The sequence below is a fragment of the Phyllobates terribilis genome, unplaced genomic scaffold, assembly GCF_046119375.1.
Source record: "Phyllobates terribilis strain yellow unplaced genomic scaffold, ASM4611937v1 Scaffold_2__4_contigs__length_985480577, whole genome shotgun sequence".
NCBI lineage: Eukaryota > Metazoa > Chordata > Amphibia > Anura > Dendrobatidae > Phyllobates > Phyllobates terribilis.
In genome coordinates this window covers 123,523,729-123,540,921 of record NW_027362762.1, presented here as the reverse complement: position 1 = coordinate 123,540,921, position 17,193 = coordinate 123,523,729, and the positions used below count along the sequence as shown (strand labels likewise).

Below are 17,193 nucleotides of genomic sequence, written 5' to 3'. Positions count from 1 at the left end.
GGAGGTCAGTATAGATGGACTAATACAACAAGTCCCACACACAGCTAGAAGCCCAATATTTTTTCAGAGGTAGATGCAGAAAAAAATATATTCAGTTTGCAACCTGATGGAGGTCAGTATAGATGGACTAATACAACAAGTCCCACACACAGCTAGAAGCCCAATATTTTTTCAGAGGTAGATGCAGAAAAAAATATATTCAGTTTGCAACCTGATGGAGGTCAGTATAGATGGACTAATACAACAAGTCCCACACACAGCTAGAAGCCCAAATATTTTTTCAGAGGTACTGTAGATGCAGATAAAAATTATTTTGAATTTGCAACCTGATGGAGGTCAGTATAGATGGACTAATAGAGAAAGTCCGACACACTGCTAGAAGGCCAAATATTTTTTCAGAGCTAGATGCAGAAAAAAATTAGATTCAGTTTGCAACCTGATGGAGGTCAGTATAGATGGACTAATAGAATGATGCTATGCCCAAAAGATTTTACTTCACTAGGTGCAGTAAAAAAATTGGTATTCTATACACAGGTGGTATATCTTGCAACACAGATAGGCTACTCCACTGACTAACACACTCTGCAATAGGCCAAAAAGGATTAGCTTTGCTAGATTCAGCCAAATGCTGTGAAAAAAACTTGCACAGCACTGGCACAGACCTGCCTGGCAAAAACTGATAGGAACTGATGTAACCTAGTCCTGAAAAGGACTCCAATTACAATTAGTCTTTACTCCCAACCTATCTATTTAAGAGCACAGACCTGCCTGATAAAAGTCGTAGGAAATGCTGTAACCTAGTCCTTAAAAGGACTGCAATCACAACTATTCCCTACTCCCAAGCTATCTGTATATTTGTGCGAAAATTGGCTTGAAATTAACAAGGTATAGCGCACACAGCAACAGCGGTGCCGTCTAACACGCAGCTGCAGCAGTGAGAAAATGGTGGCGACGGGGAAAATGGCTTGGTCTTATAGGGCAAGGACATGTGACATACACTGCCAATGACACATGCCCTTGCTTGTGTGAAAAAAAGCACTTCGCTCCGTGTGTGCGCTGCTGATAGGCTGACAGATTGCACCTCCCCACTGTAAATGCGGGAAAGAGAAAAAAAAATGGAGATCTTCATTGTTCCTGCAGAGATCCATCCCCTGCCCCTCCCCCCACCCCGCTGTACACTCAAACTGCGTATTAACATTAATTTTCATCATTACTGAGAAAAAATCCAGTTATGATTTTGGTGCACGAACAGTTATCGAACATAACCTCGAACAGCCGAATTTTTCTCAAATTGTTCGTGTTCGCCGAACGGCTCGAACACCGCCCAAAACAGCTCGAATTTGAGATTGGCGAACAGTTCGAGTAGAACAACGCTCATCTCTATTAGCAGGTTGTTAGAAACTGAAATCAAACAGTTTTCAACTCAAAACTTTATTCTAGGTGATGTTACATTTTCACATAGGACCCCTTGTTCAAAAGGAGCTTCTGAACTCTCTCGTCCATTGAATTTGTCAGGTTTTGGATGGTTTCTGCTTCAATTGTTTTGCATGAGGACAGAATACCCTCCCAGAGCTGTTGCTTAGATGTGAACTGCCTCCCGCCATCATAGACACTCCTTTTAATGATGCTCCAAAGGTTCTGAATGGGGTAGAGGTCAGGGGAGCATGGGGGTCACACCATAAGTTTGTCCCCTTTTATGCCCATATCAGCCAGAGATGCAGATGTTTTATGTGCAGCATGAGATGGTGCATTATCATGCAAAAAAATGATCTTGCTGTGAAATACACGGTTCTTCTTCTTGAACCATGGCAGGAAGTGCTGTTTGAGAAAATCCACATACATTATGGAGTTCATCTTTAGCGCCTTCAGGGATCCTAAAGGGGCCGACAATCTCTCTCCCCATGATTCCAGCCCAAAACATTACTCCACCTCCTCCTTGTTGGTGCTGTAGCCGTGTTTGCGTGGGGTGTCCATCAACCAGCCATCCTCCACTCCATCCATCTGGACCATCGAGCGCTGCACGGCACTCATCCGTGAACAAAACAGTTTTGAAATCAGTCTTCATGTAATGTTTGGCCCACTGGAGCCATTTCTGCTTGTGTGAAGTGGATAGAGGAGGTCGACAGGATGGCGTATGCACAGCTGCAAACCTCTGAAGGACCCTGCATCTTGTTGTTCGGGGGACGTTGGAGGCACCAGCAGCTTCAAAAACTTGTCTGCTGCTATGACAAGGCTTTTTTGCCGCTGCTCTTTCAACCTGACGTAATTGCCTGTAGGAAAGAGTCCTCAATTTGCCCTTATCAGCACGCACACGTGTGTACTGTGAATCAGCTACATGCTTCTTGATTGCCAAGACACTTCATCCTGATCATCGCACAATGTTGATTGTAGTCATGCCTTGACCTAAACACTCCACAATTTGTTGCTTCTCAGCAGCCGACACATCCTTTTTCTTTCCCATTTTGGCAGAAAATGTAGGCTGCTTAATAATGTGAGACAGCCTTCTTAAGTAGTCTTGCCTTTCATTGGACACACCTGCCAAACTAATTAGCACAGGTGTCTGCAATTGCTTACAGTGATATAAAGAGCCCTGACACACATCACCATCAATGAGTTTAACTGACAAACAAACAAATTCTTCCCTTATCACTCCTAAACACTTTTAGCATAATAATTTGGAACACAGTGTACATGTGCTTTTCCACAAAACACCAGTGGTTCACGTAGTGAATCTTACAGTTCTAACTTGCCAACCGTGGTCTGTATGGAGTTGTTCAATAAAGGGCCCAAAATTAAGATAACATAGATGGGAGAGGTCTCTACGAATAGGAATTCCTAAGTATTTGATACCCTGTGAGGGCCAGGCAAATGGAAAGTTGGACTGGATGGAATCCTATATGGATTTGGGGAGGGAGACATCGAGGGCCTCAGACTTCGCTGCATTGATTTTAAAATTTGACCATGTAACAAAGTGATCTATTTCAGCCATAACAGCATGGATGGATATATGTGATTGAGTGATATATACTAGGACATCATCAGCAAATAGAGAGCACTTGTACTCGGTGCCTCCCACCTCAGTCCACCTAATATTGGGGTTATGGCGAATTGATGAGAGCAGGTGCTCCGTCACTAGGATGTATAAGAGAGGGGACAGAGAACATCCCTGCCTTGTCCCATTGGTGATTGTGAAAGGTGATGAAAATGTTCTGACGCGCCCCCTGGGCCTTGGGACACCCGGAGCCGGACCCTTTTTGGTGGATGCTGGTGGTTGTAGTCTCCGTGGCGGCAACCCGGTTCCGTGGCTCAGGGCGGTCAAACCAGTGGCGGAACTATTTATGTGGTTTTGATGTTTAAATGTCCGACTACGCCACCCGTGGATTGCGGTCAGAGTGAACCGCCGCTCCAGGGCAGACCGCTGAGGTTGGTGTTGTGGGTGCAGCAGAGCGTAGCATAACTCCCCACGGGAGGAGTATAGCCTCAGGGCAGTGTATGCGGAGGATGGGGGTGATGGTGCAGGGCAGCAGCAGTAATGACACGGAGTCAGTGATGCAGTCCAGGGCCTTTACTCACAGTTCTTATTATCCAGACCACGTCTGCAGGTAACGGCTGCCCACGTCGTACTGTGCTCACCAGGTGAGGGGCTCAGACAACTCCCAGATAACTTTGGAGTGCTTCACAGGACCCCCTTTGTGTGTCCTTTGTCTGGCCTTTCTTACCAACCCTTCTGTCCGGCTGCCTCGGGCCTCCTCTTGGTAAACTTGGCGCCAGTTTCCCTGACCCTATGTGGTGCCTTCCTAGCGGGTGTAGCGAGGGGCTGCGCCACATAAAATGTCACAGCCTTCTGTTTCTAGCTGAGGGTCGTTTCCTGCCTCCACTAGTTTCGGGGACCGGTCTCCCCCTTTGGCCTGACCCCTCCACGCAGGTGGATTCGGGCGTGCGGTGGCGACTCGCCCGTCCGCACCCCTGAGATCCCTTCGTTCCTCGTTCCTGGAGCCTTCTCCGCTCCTCTTCCTTCCTTCTCCCTCTTCCAGGCCTGGGCCTCTGTTACTAGGCCCGCCTCCGGAGCAGAGCTCATGCAGAGCCCCTGCTCCCTGCCACTTCTGCTCAGACTTCTCTGCACTGAACTAAGATGGTGCCCACCTTTTATACTCCCTTCTCAATGCACCCAGGAACTGCTTCCTCCCTGCTCCTGCACTACAGGGTTCCCCTTCCTCAGTGTTCCCTCCCCCCACTCCAGCCAGGGACAGGGACTGTCGTGCCCATCTCAGGGGCATATTGGTCGCCCTGCCCCACGGCAATGTGGTGTAATGCATGCAGGTGTCGGGTCCTGATCCACACTACATCCTTACCTGAGAGTGAGATATCACACCTCTGGGTGAGGTGCAATACCTCTGTAGCAACCGAGCCCTCAGGGTGCTACAGTTCCATTTATCTTCAGCCTAGGTGACGTATTGCGATACAGGGCCGTGATTTTGGCTATAAAAGGGTCCCCTAGACCCCTACCCCAAGCTTTTTAAGAGAATCATATATGGCGTGCCAGGAGACTCTATGGAATGCTTTCTCAGCATCCAACGAGAGTATCTAATTACAAATTTTTAACTGCATCTAGCCCAGGAAATACTTTGTGCCTAGTAGCAGGGTCTGCTAGTCAGCGGATTATCCCGGCTGTTAAGCAAGCTACACCACCTGTAGTTTGGACACTTCATTTTTTCAAAGGAAATGCTTCGGGACCACGGGATACTCAGTGAAGAGCATCAGGAGGCACCTCAAGGCATAGGGGCTCGGACTGGCAGTAGAATGCCTTGCGGTGGACAGCCGAGCTCGATCCTTATAAAAGCTTTTTAACTGCAGCAGCTTTAGTGGACGCTACTGGAGCTGGAATTACGCGGCTGCTGGCATAAGACTTGCCCTCCAATAGATCCTTGTAAATGGATTTAAAGTGTATTTATTCAAATTAGAGAGACAATTTAAATTAAAAAGCTTAGAGCTGCCTCCACCACAGGGGGGCTCGCTCGACCCACCAGCGGACAGGCACCAGTATTGGGAGAAGGGGGCTGGCCGTCAGGGTTCACCGCGGCTCTGGCACAAACCCGGCGACACGGAGGTGGCACGGGCAGGAGCGGACTGAACGTGTCGGCTTCTCACTTTTTGGATTTTAGAAGGGCATGACATGCCTATATCTGTGTCTCCCCCTCCTTTTACTCCTCCACCTCTTTTCTTTTCGCATGACTATATGTACTTGTCACTTTTCCATGTGTTAGTTGTGTCTTCTGAGCAGTTTGTCAGCTTTTGGACACCTTTGAAGGTGTTTTCTATGTGTTTCTATGTGTTTTTGTTTGTCTGCCATTGGTTTTAACAGTGTTCGAAGGTGTTCGACGAACAGTTCGACGAACAGTTCGGCGAACACACGGGTGTTCGACGAACCGAACCGAACTCGAACACTACGGGGGTGGCTCAACACTACTCTGCAGATGTGCATTAGTTTGTTGCACTGGCAGATAAACCATCTGGCCCATCATATCATATGTATTATAATTGGTGCTGTTTCTACTTTGGTTATTTGAAAATTGCAGTCATTGAAGAGAAATAATTTTGGTTTGATAATTTTAATTTTTTTTCCCCTTTCTCCATCTGGTCATACATGCTGTTAACATTGGGGAGCATAGAGTATTCTCTAGTAATAGGCCAATTTCCCCAGTCCTAAAAAATCCTTAACAATTTTAGAACAAATGTATATTTTTTAAAGAAAATTTCACTTTAGGAATTCAAAGAATTTTGGATTGATAATTATATACAATTTTTCTTGTTGTCACAATCCTTATCCGATTGCTACTGGGAAAATTCACCATAGCTGCAGTCACTAAAAATGTAATTTTAAAATTAGAAAGAAGATGAGTTCATTGTACGTTTGGTCTAAAAATGTATACACGCAACACAGCTTGGCATTAAAATTGTGTCCATCTCCTCTGGCCCCATGTTATCTGAAAAACAAAGACTGAATGTTTATCTCTTCCAATAAATAAACCTGAAGTAGATCTTCTGGTGTAGTATGTTCCTTAGTCTCCTATGTAGTGTGTGTTAGTAAGTACACAGTGCCATATACAATGGCTTGTTAAAGTATTCACCCCCTTAGCATTTTTCATGTTTTGCTACCCCACAACCTGGATTTTCACAGGTTTTTTTTTGATGTTTTGCATCAGTTCATGTAAAGAACAAGCCTACAACTGTAAACATTTTGTTTTCTTTTTATTGTGAAGCAAAAAACAAATAGGAAAAAATAACTGAAAACGTCAGTGTGCATAACCAAGCACTCCCTAAAGTCATTACTTTGTACAGCCTCCTTTTGCGGAAATTACAGCTGGAAGTCACTTTGGATAAATCTCTAAGCTTTCCACATCTTGCCACTGGGATTTTTGTCTGTTCCTGAAGGCAAAACTACTCCAGCTTTTTCAGGTTAGATGGTTTCCTCTGATGAACAGCAATCTTCAAGTCTGACCACAGATGTTAAATTGGCTTAAGGTCTGGGTTTTGACTAGGCCACTCCAAAACATTTACACATTTCCCTTTAAAAGACTTGAGTGCTGCTTTAGCAGTATGCTTTGGGTCATTGTTTTGTTGGAAGGTGAGCCTCTGTCTCAGTCTCAAATCACTGACAGACAGAAACAGGTTTTGCTCAAGAATATCCCTGTATTTCGCACCATCCATCTTCCCCTCGACGTCAACCATTTTCCCTGTCCTGCTGCCCAAAAACAATTCCACAGCATGATGCTGCCACCACCATGTTTCACTGTGGGAATGGTATTCTTGAGGTAATAAGCTGTATTGGTTTGACATAGCATTTACCCTGGTTGCCAAAAAGTTTAATTTTGGTATCATCTGACCACAGCACCTTCCTCCATACATTTGGGAAGTCTCACACATGTCTTACCGCAAACTATATAATGTTATATAACAAAACAGGTAAAAAGTCAAATGGGGTGAATGCTTTCGCAAGCCACTTTAATATGATGACTGCAATATATTAAGAGGATCAAAATTTTGATGGGAATGCTTCTTTAAATGTTCGATTTACTGTAATAAATTATTCATAAGTTTTACCACATAAAAACTAATGCAAGTAGGTAGGACCACTTTACTGCAACAGACAAAAGTATTGGTATGTGTTGTACCTTTGCCAAAATGGAATACTGATATAGGTACACAAAAAGTAAAATGTGAACAACTGTTTTTTTTTAACTTTTCTGTCAATTTTCGGTGGTGGAGATATTTTTGCTTTAACCACAAATAAAGAAATTTCTATATAGGTAAATGTGCGAAAAATAACATGCATCAACAGCCAGCGATATTATTGTGGCACGAACAAATTTTAAATGTGACTAGTTATACTGTTTCAAAACCTTTTCTTTTATTATTTTTTTTTACTTTTCATTTTGTAAAAATATTGACGATCCTCCCCTTTAACCAAACTGAAATGTAATTTAGAGAAACTGAAAATGCTAGGTTGCGAAGTTGCTAGATGTAGTTTTACATCCAAAAGCAGCGAAGGTTGCGAAGTTGTCATATGTAGATTTATGTCCGAAAACCACCATGCGGCAACCGAGGGCAATATGGTCATGGGGTATATGGGTTTCTAACATAGACAATTTAAACGGGTGTTAAAAAATGAAATGAGACTTTTTATATTAAAGGTGAGAAAAAGAAAAAACACATACACCTGCCTTTACAAAATAGGATGGGACCAGAAAATCTAGATAAAAATCCCATCTCAAAAGTAAGTCCTTGCAAATGGCCGCTGTATTCATGGCATGTGTATTCATCTAATATTCGATAATTAGAACAATAAAGTGAGCTAAACAGATCATTTTAACCAACACACACACTTTGGTACATTATCAGTTTTGCTTATGTTTCACAATTATGGAGATTTACATTTTTAAAGAAAAATTTCAGAAAATTAAATTCATAACTTGGTTTTGTGTAATTAGCAATGACAAGGGGTTTAATACTGACCCTCCTTGCTTTATCTATGTGAAAAAATGATCCAGCACATAAACTAGTGAGAGGGGTTAATCAGCCATGTTTAGTGTTAGGATGATTGAACAGCTGCAGAGTGGGAGGAGTCTAGAGGATAAATATACAGCTTTCTAGAGCAGTGTGTAGGGGTGGGCCTGGAGGTGAAAGCTAAACCCTGTGTTTGTTACTGAAGCGGGCGGTTACCTGTAGCAACAAGAACTGTGCCATACGTTATGTTTTTTTTTCCTGTTAGGCTGGGAAGGCCCTGATTGTTTTGCTAACCTTTCCGTGGTTTATACAGTACTTTTAATAAACCACTGGAAGATTTAAAGAGACAGTGTTCCTGTGTCTACCTCTATGTGCAGCCGTGTGAGCCGATCTACAACAACATGTACAGCAATTCCTTATAAATCACTGGAATCGTTGGACTAGTATTCACAGACTAAGGCTATCACTCCCATTTTAATTTCATTAGCAGTGAAGTAGTACACCAGTCGTATTAGGCTTTTTATTATCCCTATTCCATATGTTTTGAGCTCCTATATCTGCACAGTACAACCATAAAATGGCTCTCCTTGACTGGCCCCTATCTTTTAAACTGGCTGTGATGACCTCCCTGAATAGCTGGGCTAGGCCATGTGAACTGATAGCTACAGTGCATTATGGGGAAGCCCAGGCAGCCGCACCTGATGACATTAACATGCTCACTGAGTTTTCAGGAGTGTTTGAAATGGCATTTTATTTTTTACAATCCTTGAAAATCGAATCACAGAGTGTTTGTGCTTCTGTGAAATTGCAAATTTCAGGAAATTCGATTCTCTCTTCCTTGATCTGCTCATCTCTAATACAGGATGCATAAAGGGTGCGTTCACACTGAATATGAATGATTAGTAATTTTATTTGATAAATTACTGCAAGGCAGGGTTCACTTCACACATTCTAAGGGCTCATTCAGATGTCAATAAAACTTGATCTGAGCACAAACTGCAATCTGTGGACTGTCCGCGGGTCTGCTAACCTGAATTCAGTAACCTCATATACACATATGTGGCTGCGGAGTTTGAGTTAGGAGACCCATGGTCAGTCTGTGGATTGTGGTGCGTGCTCTGACAGAGTTTCACTGATGTCTGAGTGACCCTAATGAGCAGTGTTTTTACAACCCCTGGCAAAAATTATGGAATAACCGGGCTCGGAGGATGTTCATTCAGTTGTTTAATGTTGTTGAAAAAAGCAGATCACAGACATGGCACAAAACTGAAGTCATTTCAAATGGCAACTTTAGGGTGTAGCGCTGGCGTCCCTGCCCTCTGCTAGGCAGGGACGCTGCTCCCCTCACCGCTCTGCTCCGTGCCCGGCATCCTCTCCCCGCTCTGCTGTCAGCGCGCGCTCCTTCCCGGCGTCCTCCTCCCGCTCTGCTCTCAGCGCGCGCTCCTTCCCGGCCCCTGTGCTTAGGGCGCGCGCGCGCTTGCCTCCTCTTAAAGGGGCCGCGCGCGCCGTCCTAAGGAGTCCCCGGCCAATGGCCGGAGGACTTCATCATATATAAGGCACCTCCTCCAAAATGGAGGTGCCCGAGCAATGTTGTTTGCACCTGTGTCTCACCTGTGCTTCAGCCCTCAGGTCCCGCTGCCAGTTTCCTGCCAGTTTCCTGCCAGTTTCCTGCCAGTTTCCTGCCAGTTTCCTGCCAGATTCCTGCCTGAATACTTGTTACCTGTCTGCCAGTCTGAGGTCCGACGGTCTGCCTTACTACTCCTGTCAGTCTGTCTAAAGGACCAGCCTGCCCGCTCACCTGGGAGCGCACATCAGCTACCTGCCTGCTTTCCTGAGGTCCGACGGTCTGCCTTACAACTCCGGTCAGTCTGTCTATGGACCAGCTTGCCCGCTCACCTGGGAGCGCTTCTCCGTTACCTGCCTGCTTGCCAGCCCGGAGGCTCCGTTGTCACGTGCTGTGACCACCAGCTATTCCAGACTCTTGCCCGCTCACCTGGGAGCGCTTCTCCGTTACCTGCCTGCTTGCCTGCCCGGAGGCTCCGTTGTCACGTGCTGTGACCATCAGCTACTTCAGACTCTTGTCCGCTCACCTGGGAGCGCTTCTCCGTTACCTGCCTGCTTGCCAGCCCGGAGGTTCCGCCGTCACGTGCCGTGACCACCTGCTATTCCAGAGACTCTCGCTTGCTCACCTGGGAGCACACATCTACCATCTGCCTGCTAGCCTACCCGGAGGCTCTGCCATCACAGGTCGTACCTACCCTTTACCCAGAGACTGCCCTGATCACTTGCCGTATCTCCCTGTCCGTTCATCCAGAGACTGCCACCCGCTCCCTTACAAGGGCCGCCCCCTTGTATAGTAGCTCAGAGGTTCCGCCTCACAGACCCGTTACAGTTTGCTCGGGCCATGGAACCCGGTGGCACCCAAGCTCCCTCGCTCTCGGACCTCTGTCTTGAACTGTCCCGTCAGAGGTCCCAACAGGAGTCCATCCTGGGTCACCTGCGGAATGTTAATACTCGCCTGAACACTCTGTCTGATCCACCAACAACCTCCGCCAGTGCCATATCTTGCAATCCGGCAGCTCCGCTGCCCACTAATACCATGGTATCCTACCCCGGACCCCGGCTTTCTGCACCTCCTCGCTTCGGAGGCGACTCCGTCCAGGCTCGGGGCTTCTTAAATCAGTGCACCCTGCATTTCGAACTTTTGTCCTACCAGTTTAACTCCGACCGGGCCAAAATTGCCTTCATCATGTCCCATCTCACCGGGGAGGCCCTGGCCTGGCTAAATCCTCTATGGGAGAGAGGAGACCCCCTGGTGTCCAACTTGCCTGCTTTTCTCACGGCTGTCCGGAAAGTCTTCGACCAACCCGGACGGAAGACCTCATCTGCATCATCGTTGCTACGCCTCCGTCAGGGAAGTCTCACCGTGGGCCAATATGCCATACGGTTCCGTACCCTTGCCTCGGAGCTGGCCTGGGATAACGACGCTCTGGTTTCCGTCTTCTGGGAGGGTCTGTCCGGCCGTATTAAAGATGAACTTGCCGGTCGGGACATTCCTACCACTCTCGATGACTTAATAACTCTTGCCACCCGGATTGACCTACGGTTCCAGGAGCGTGCCAGAGAGGTCACCCGTGAGAGGAGGTTGCCACGTCTAGCTCCTACTTTTCAGAAACCCGTCACTCCTTCTGTCTCTAACCAGGTACACCCTCCTGAGCCTATGCAGGTCGACCAGACCAAGATGGTCAAGACCCATCAGGACTTACGCCGTGCCGAGGGGACCTGCTTCTACTGTGGCAGTAAGGAGCACCGGATCCGTGCCTGCCCGGAGAGGTCGGGAAACGCCTGTGTCTAGGTTCGCTCAGAGAGGTCCACCTAGACAAGAATAAATCCTCTCCATCCCTGCTGTTGTCCGTTTCAATCGTCTACGGGGAGAACCGTTATTTCGAACTAGCCCAACTGGACTCTGGAGCAGCCGGGAATCTTATTTCACAGTCCCTGGTAGAGAAATACCGCATCCCCACCAAACCTCTGGCTGTACCCTTGTCTGTGGCTGCCGTGGATGGGGGTCTCTTACCACGCCCCATCCAACTCATCACCGAATCCATTACTCTGCAGGTGGGAATGCTGCATTCTGAGAGTATCTCCTTTCATGTTCTGCCTGGACTCTCTCACGCCCTCTTGCTAGGTCTGCCTTGGCTCCAGAGACATGCACCCGTGCTTGACTGGCAAACCGGAGAAGTCCTTCGCTGGGGACAAGACTGTCATAAGACCTGCCTGGTTCCCGTCCATCCCGTCCGTCCCTCTCCTACCCCAGCTAATCTACCTGGACTTCCAATTCCTTATTGGTCTTATGCTGATGTCTTTAATAAAAAGGAGGCAGAGACATTACCCCCTCATAGACCATACGACTGTCCCATCGACCTGTTACCCGGTACTACTCCTCCCCGTGGGCGTATTTATCCTTTATCCGCTGCTGAGACCCGGTCGATGTCCGAATATATTGAGGAGAATCTGGCCAGGGGATTCATCCGGAAATCTACCTCCCCGGCGGGAGCAGGCTTCTTTTTCGTCAAAAAGAAGGACGGCTCTCTCCGTCCCTGTATAGACTATAGAGGCCTAAACCAGATCACGGTGAAGAATAAGTATCCCCTTCCGCTCATTCCAGAATTATTTGATCGTCTGAGGGGGGCTAGAATCTTCACCAAACTAGACCTCCGTGGGGCGTACAACCTGGTTCGTATCCGTCAAGGGGATGAATGGAAGACGGCATTCAACACCCGGGACGGCCACTATGAATACCTGGTAATGCCCTTTGGTCTCTGTAACGCTCCTGCCGTCTTTCAAGAGTTGGTCAATGACATCTTCCGGGACCTTCTCTACTCCTGCGTAGTGGTGTACCTGGACGACATCTTGGTCTTCTCTCCGGATCTCCAGACTCACCGGAGGGACGTTCGTCAGGTCCTGCTCAGGCTCAGGCAGAATCACCTCTTCGCTAAATACGAGAAGTGCCTCTTTGAGCAGACCTCGCTTCCGTTTTTGGGCTACATTATTTCTCAGACCGGCCTACGAATGGATCCAGAGAAACTGTCTGCCATCGAGAAATGGCCTCGACCGGAGGGGCTGAAGGCCATTCAGCGGTTCCTGGGCTTCGCCAACTACTACCGCCTCTTCATACCACACTTCTCTTCCCGGACTGCCCCAATTTCCGCGCTCACCCGTAAGGGTACTAATCCCAAAGAGTGGCCGCCCGAAGCAGAAGAAGCCTTTCTTTCCTTAAAACAGGCCTTCTCTTCCGCCCCGGTGCTGCATCGCCCGGACGGCAACAAGCAGTTCTTCCTGGAAGTGGACGCCTCCTCCTCTGGAGCTGGAGCGGTAGTTACTCAAAAATCTTCTTCCGGGAGGATGGTAACTTGCGGCTTCTTCTCTAAACTCTTCTCCTCCTCTGAGCGCAATTATTCCATAGGAGATCGAGAGTTATTGGCCATCAAACTGGCATTGGAGGAGTGGCGTTACCTGCTTGAGGGGGCTCTTCACCCGGTAATAATTTACACTGACCACAAGAACTTGGCTTACCTCCAGCATGCCCAGAGACTTAACCCGCGCCAAGCCCGGTGGTCCTTGTTTTTTGCTCGTTTTGATTTTGTCCTTCATTTTCGCCCGGCTGACAAAAACGTCAAGGCGGACGCCTTGTCTCGATCCTTTCTGGTATCTGATCTCGAGGAAGATCCGAAACACATCATCGATCCCGCCAGAGTAATGCAGGTGGCTCCCGTGAGTCTAAATCGTCTCCCTCCCGGAAAGACGTTCGTATCAGTACCTGATCGGGAGAAGATCCTTCACTGGGGTCACTCGTCTAAACTGGCTGGCCACGCTGGTCAGAAGAAGACCCTCCAGCTTATTTCCCGGCACTACTGGTGGCCTACCCTGCACAAGGATGTAATAGACTTTGTTTCTGCCTGTGTGTACTGCGCCCGCAACAAGGTTCCGAGACATCTGCCAGCCGGTCGCCTCCTTCCGCTCCCAGTACCTGCTGCCCCCTGGCAGCATATTGCAATGGACTTCATAACTGACCTCCCACTCTCTGCCGGTTGTACGGTCATTTGGGTGGTCGCTGACCGCTTCTCCAAGATGGCTCATTTCGTTCCCCTGCCAGGCCTCCCGTCTGCACCCGAGCTAGCTAGAGACTTTATTCGTCACATCTTCCGTCTTCATGGCCTGCCCCTCCACATCGTGTCGGATCGTGGGGTACAGTTCACCTCACGCTTCTGGAGAGCCACTTGTAAACTACTAGACGTCACCCTGGACTTCTCTTCCGCTTACCACCCACAGTCCAATGGTCAAGTGGAGCGGATCAATCAGAACCTGACCAGTTACCTCCGGCACTTCGTTAATGCCCACCATTCTGACTGGGTGGATCTCCTACCATGGGCCGAGTTCTCTTACAATAATCACGAGAGCGAATCCTCCTCCAAATCCCCGTTTTTTGTAGTCTTTGGTCAGCATCCTCGGATTCCTTTTCCTGTCTCCACCTCGGTGGACAACCCGGCTGCGGAATCTCTCGTTAGCAAATTTTCCTCCATTTGGGAGAGTACCCGATCCGCACTCCTTCAGTCTTCCGAGCGTATGAAAAGACACGCTGACAAAAAACGTCTGGACCCTCCTCAATTCCGTCCTGGGGATAAAGTCTGGCTCTCGTCCAAATATGTCCGGCTCAAGATCCCTTCCTATAAGTTAGGGCCTCGGTTCATCGGTCCACTGGAGGTCATCAGTCAGATCAACCCGGTGGCCTATAAATTGAAACTTCCGGCCAACTTACGGATCCCTAACTCCTTCCATGTATCTCTCCTCAAACCTGTGGTACTTAACTCTTTTTCCAAGTCTACAGGTACGCCTCCTGCTCCGGTTTCTGCTGAGGACGAGTTTGAGGTAGAGAACATTCTTGCCACCAAAAGGGTAAGAGGAAAGACCTTTTTTCTGGTAGATTGGAAGGGGTTTGGTCCTGAGGAGAGAACGTGGGAGCCCCGGGAGAACATCCATGCCCCTCTCATCCTAGCTAAATTTCTGTCTGGCCTAAAAAAGGGGGGGCCTAAAGTGGGGGGTACTGTAGCGCTGGCGTCCCTGCCCTCTGCTAGGCAGGGACGCTGCTCCCCTCACCGCTCTGCTCCGTGCCCGGCGTCCTCTCCCCGCTCTGCTGTCAGCGCGCGCTCCTTCCCGGCGTCCTCCTCCCGCTCTGCTCTCAGCGCGCGCTCCTTCCCGGCCCCTGTGCTTAGGGCGCGCGCGCGCTCCCCTCCTCTTAAAGGGGCCGCGCGCGCCGTCCTAAGGAGTCCCCGGCCAATGGCCGGAGGACTTCATCATATATAAGGCACCTCCTCCAAAATGGAGGTGCCCGAGCAATGTTGTTTGCACCTGTGTCTCACCTGTGCTTCAGCCCTCAGGTCCCGCTGCCAGTTTCCTGCCAGTTTCCTGCCAGTTTCCTGCCAGTTTCCTGCCAGTTTCCTGCCAGATTCCTGCCTGAATACTTGTTACCTGTCTGCCAGTCTGAGGTCCGACGGTCTGCCTTATTACTCCTGTCAGTCTGTCTAAAGGACCAGCCTGCCCGCTCACCTGGGAGCGCACATCAGCTACCTGCCTGCTTTCCTGAGGTCCGACGGTCTGCCTTACAACTCCGGTCAGTCTGTCTATGGACCAGCTTGCCCGCTCACCTGGGAGCGCTTCTCCGTTACCTGCCTGCTTGCCAGCCCGGAGGCTCCGTTGTCACGTGCTGTGACCACCAGCTATTCCAGACTCTTGCCCGCTCACCTGGGAGCGCTTCTCCGTTACCTGCCTGCTTGCCTGCCCGGAGGCTCCGTTGTCACGTGCTGTGACCATCAGCTACTTCAGACTCTTGTCCGCTCACCTGGGAGCGCTTCTCCGTTACCTGCCTGCTTGCCAGCCCGGAGGTTCCGCCGTCACGTGCCGTGACCACCTGCTATTCCAGAGACTCTCGCTTGCTCACCTGGGAGCACACATCTACCATCTGCCTGCTAGCCTACCCGGAGGCTCTGCCATCACAGGTCGTACCTACCCTTTACCCAGAGACTGCCCTGATCACTTGCCGTATCTCCCTGTCCGTTCATCCAGAGACTGCCACCCGCTCCCTTACAAGGGCCGCCCCCTTGTATAGTAGCTCAGAGGTTCCGCCTCCCAGACCCGTTACATAGGGCTTTAAGAATCACTAAAAGAAATCAAGATTAAAAATGTGGTACTCAGTAAGGGTAATTTTTTTCAGACCAAGCAGAGGGAAAAAATTATGGAATCACTCAATTCTGAGGAAAAAATTATGGAATCACCCTGTAAATTTTAATTTCCAAAACTAACACCTGCATCAAATTAGATCTGCTCGTTAGTCTGCATCTAAAAAGGAGTGATCACACCTTGGAGAGCTGTTGCACCAAGTGGACTGACATGAATCATGGCTCCAACACAAGAGATGTCAATTGAAATAAAGGAGAGGATTATTAAACTCTTAAAAGAAGGTAAATCATCACGCAATGTTGCAAAAGATGTTGGTTGTTCACAGTCTGCTGTGTCTAAAATCTGGACCAAATACAAACAACATGGGAAGGTTGTTAAAGGCAAACATACTGGTAGAACAAGGAAGACATCAAAGCGTCAAGACCGGAAACTTAAAGCAATATGTCTCCAAAACAGGAAATGCACAACAAAACAAATGAGGAACGAATGGGAGGAAACTGGAGTTAATGTCTGTGACCGAACTGTAAGAAACCGCCTAAAGGAAATGGGATTTACATACAGAAAAGCTAAACATAAGCATCATTAACACCTAAACAGAAAAAAAACAAGGTTACAATGGGCTAAGGAAAAGCAATCGTGGACTGTGGATGAATGGATGAAAGTCATATTCAGTGAGGAATCGCGAATCTGCATTGGGCAAGGTAATGATGCTGGAACTTTTGTTTGGTGCCGTTCCAATGAGATTTATAAAGATGACTGCATAAACAGAACATGCAAATTTCCACAGTCATTGATGATATGGGGCTGCATGTCAGGTAAAGGCACTGCAGAGATTACATCTTCAATAAATGCCCAAGTTTACATTGATATTTTGTACAGTTTTCTTATCCCATCAATTGAAAGGATGTTTGGGGATGATGACATCATTTTTCAAGATGATAATACATCCAGCCATAGAGCAAAAACTGTGAAAACATTCCTTGAAAGAAGACACATAAGGTCAATGTCATGGCCTGCAAATTGTCCAGATCTCAATCCAATTGAAAATCTTTGGTGGAAGTTGAACAAAATGGTCCATGACAGGGCTCCAACCTGCAAAGCTGATCTGGCAACAGCAATCAGAGAAAGTTGGAGCCAGATTAATGAAGAGTACTGTTTGTCACTCATTAAGTCCATGCCTCAGAGACTGCAAGCTGTTATTAAAGCCAGAGGTGGTGCAACAAAATACTAGTGATGTATTGGAGTGTTCTTTTGTGTGTTTGTTTTTCATGATTCCATAATTTTTTCCTCAGAATTGAGTGATTCCATAATTTTTTCCCTCTGCTTGGTCTGAAAAAAATTACCCTTACTGAGTACCACATTTTAAATCTTGATTTCTTTTAGTGTTTCTTAAAGCCCTAAAGTTGCCATTTGAAATTACTTTAGTTTTGTGCCATGTCTGTTATCTGCCTT

The 17,193-nt window shown here is 47.8% G+C and overlaps 1 protein-coding gene across 1 annotated transcript in view; it reads left to right on the top strand.

The window, feature by feature from the left end:
• Nucleotides 1-17,193, top strand: part of TRPC4 (transient receptor potential cation channel subfamily C member 4) — a 557,235-nt gene that overhangs the window by 431,644 nt on the left and 108,398 nt on the right. The gene's annotated exons all lie outside the window — the stretch shown is intronic.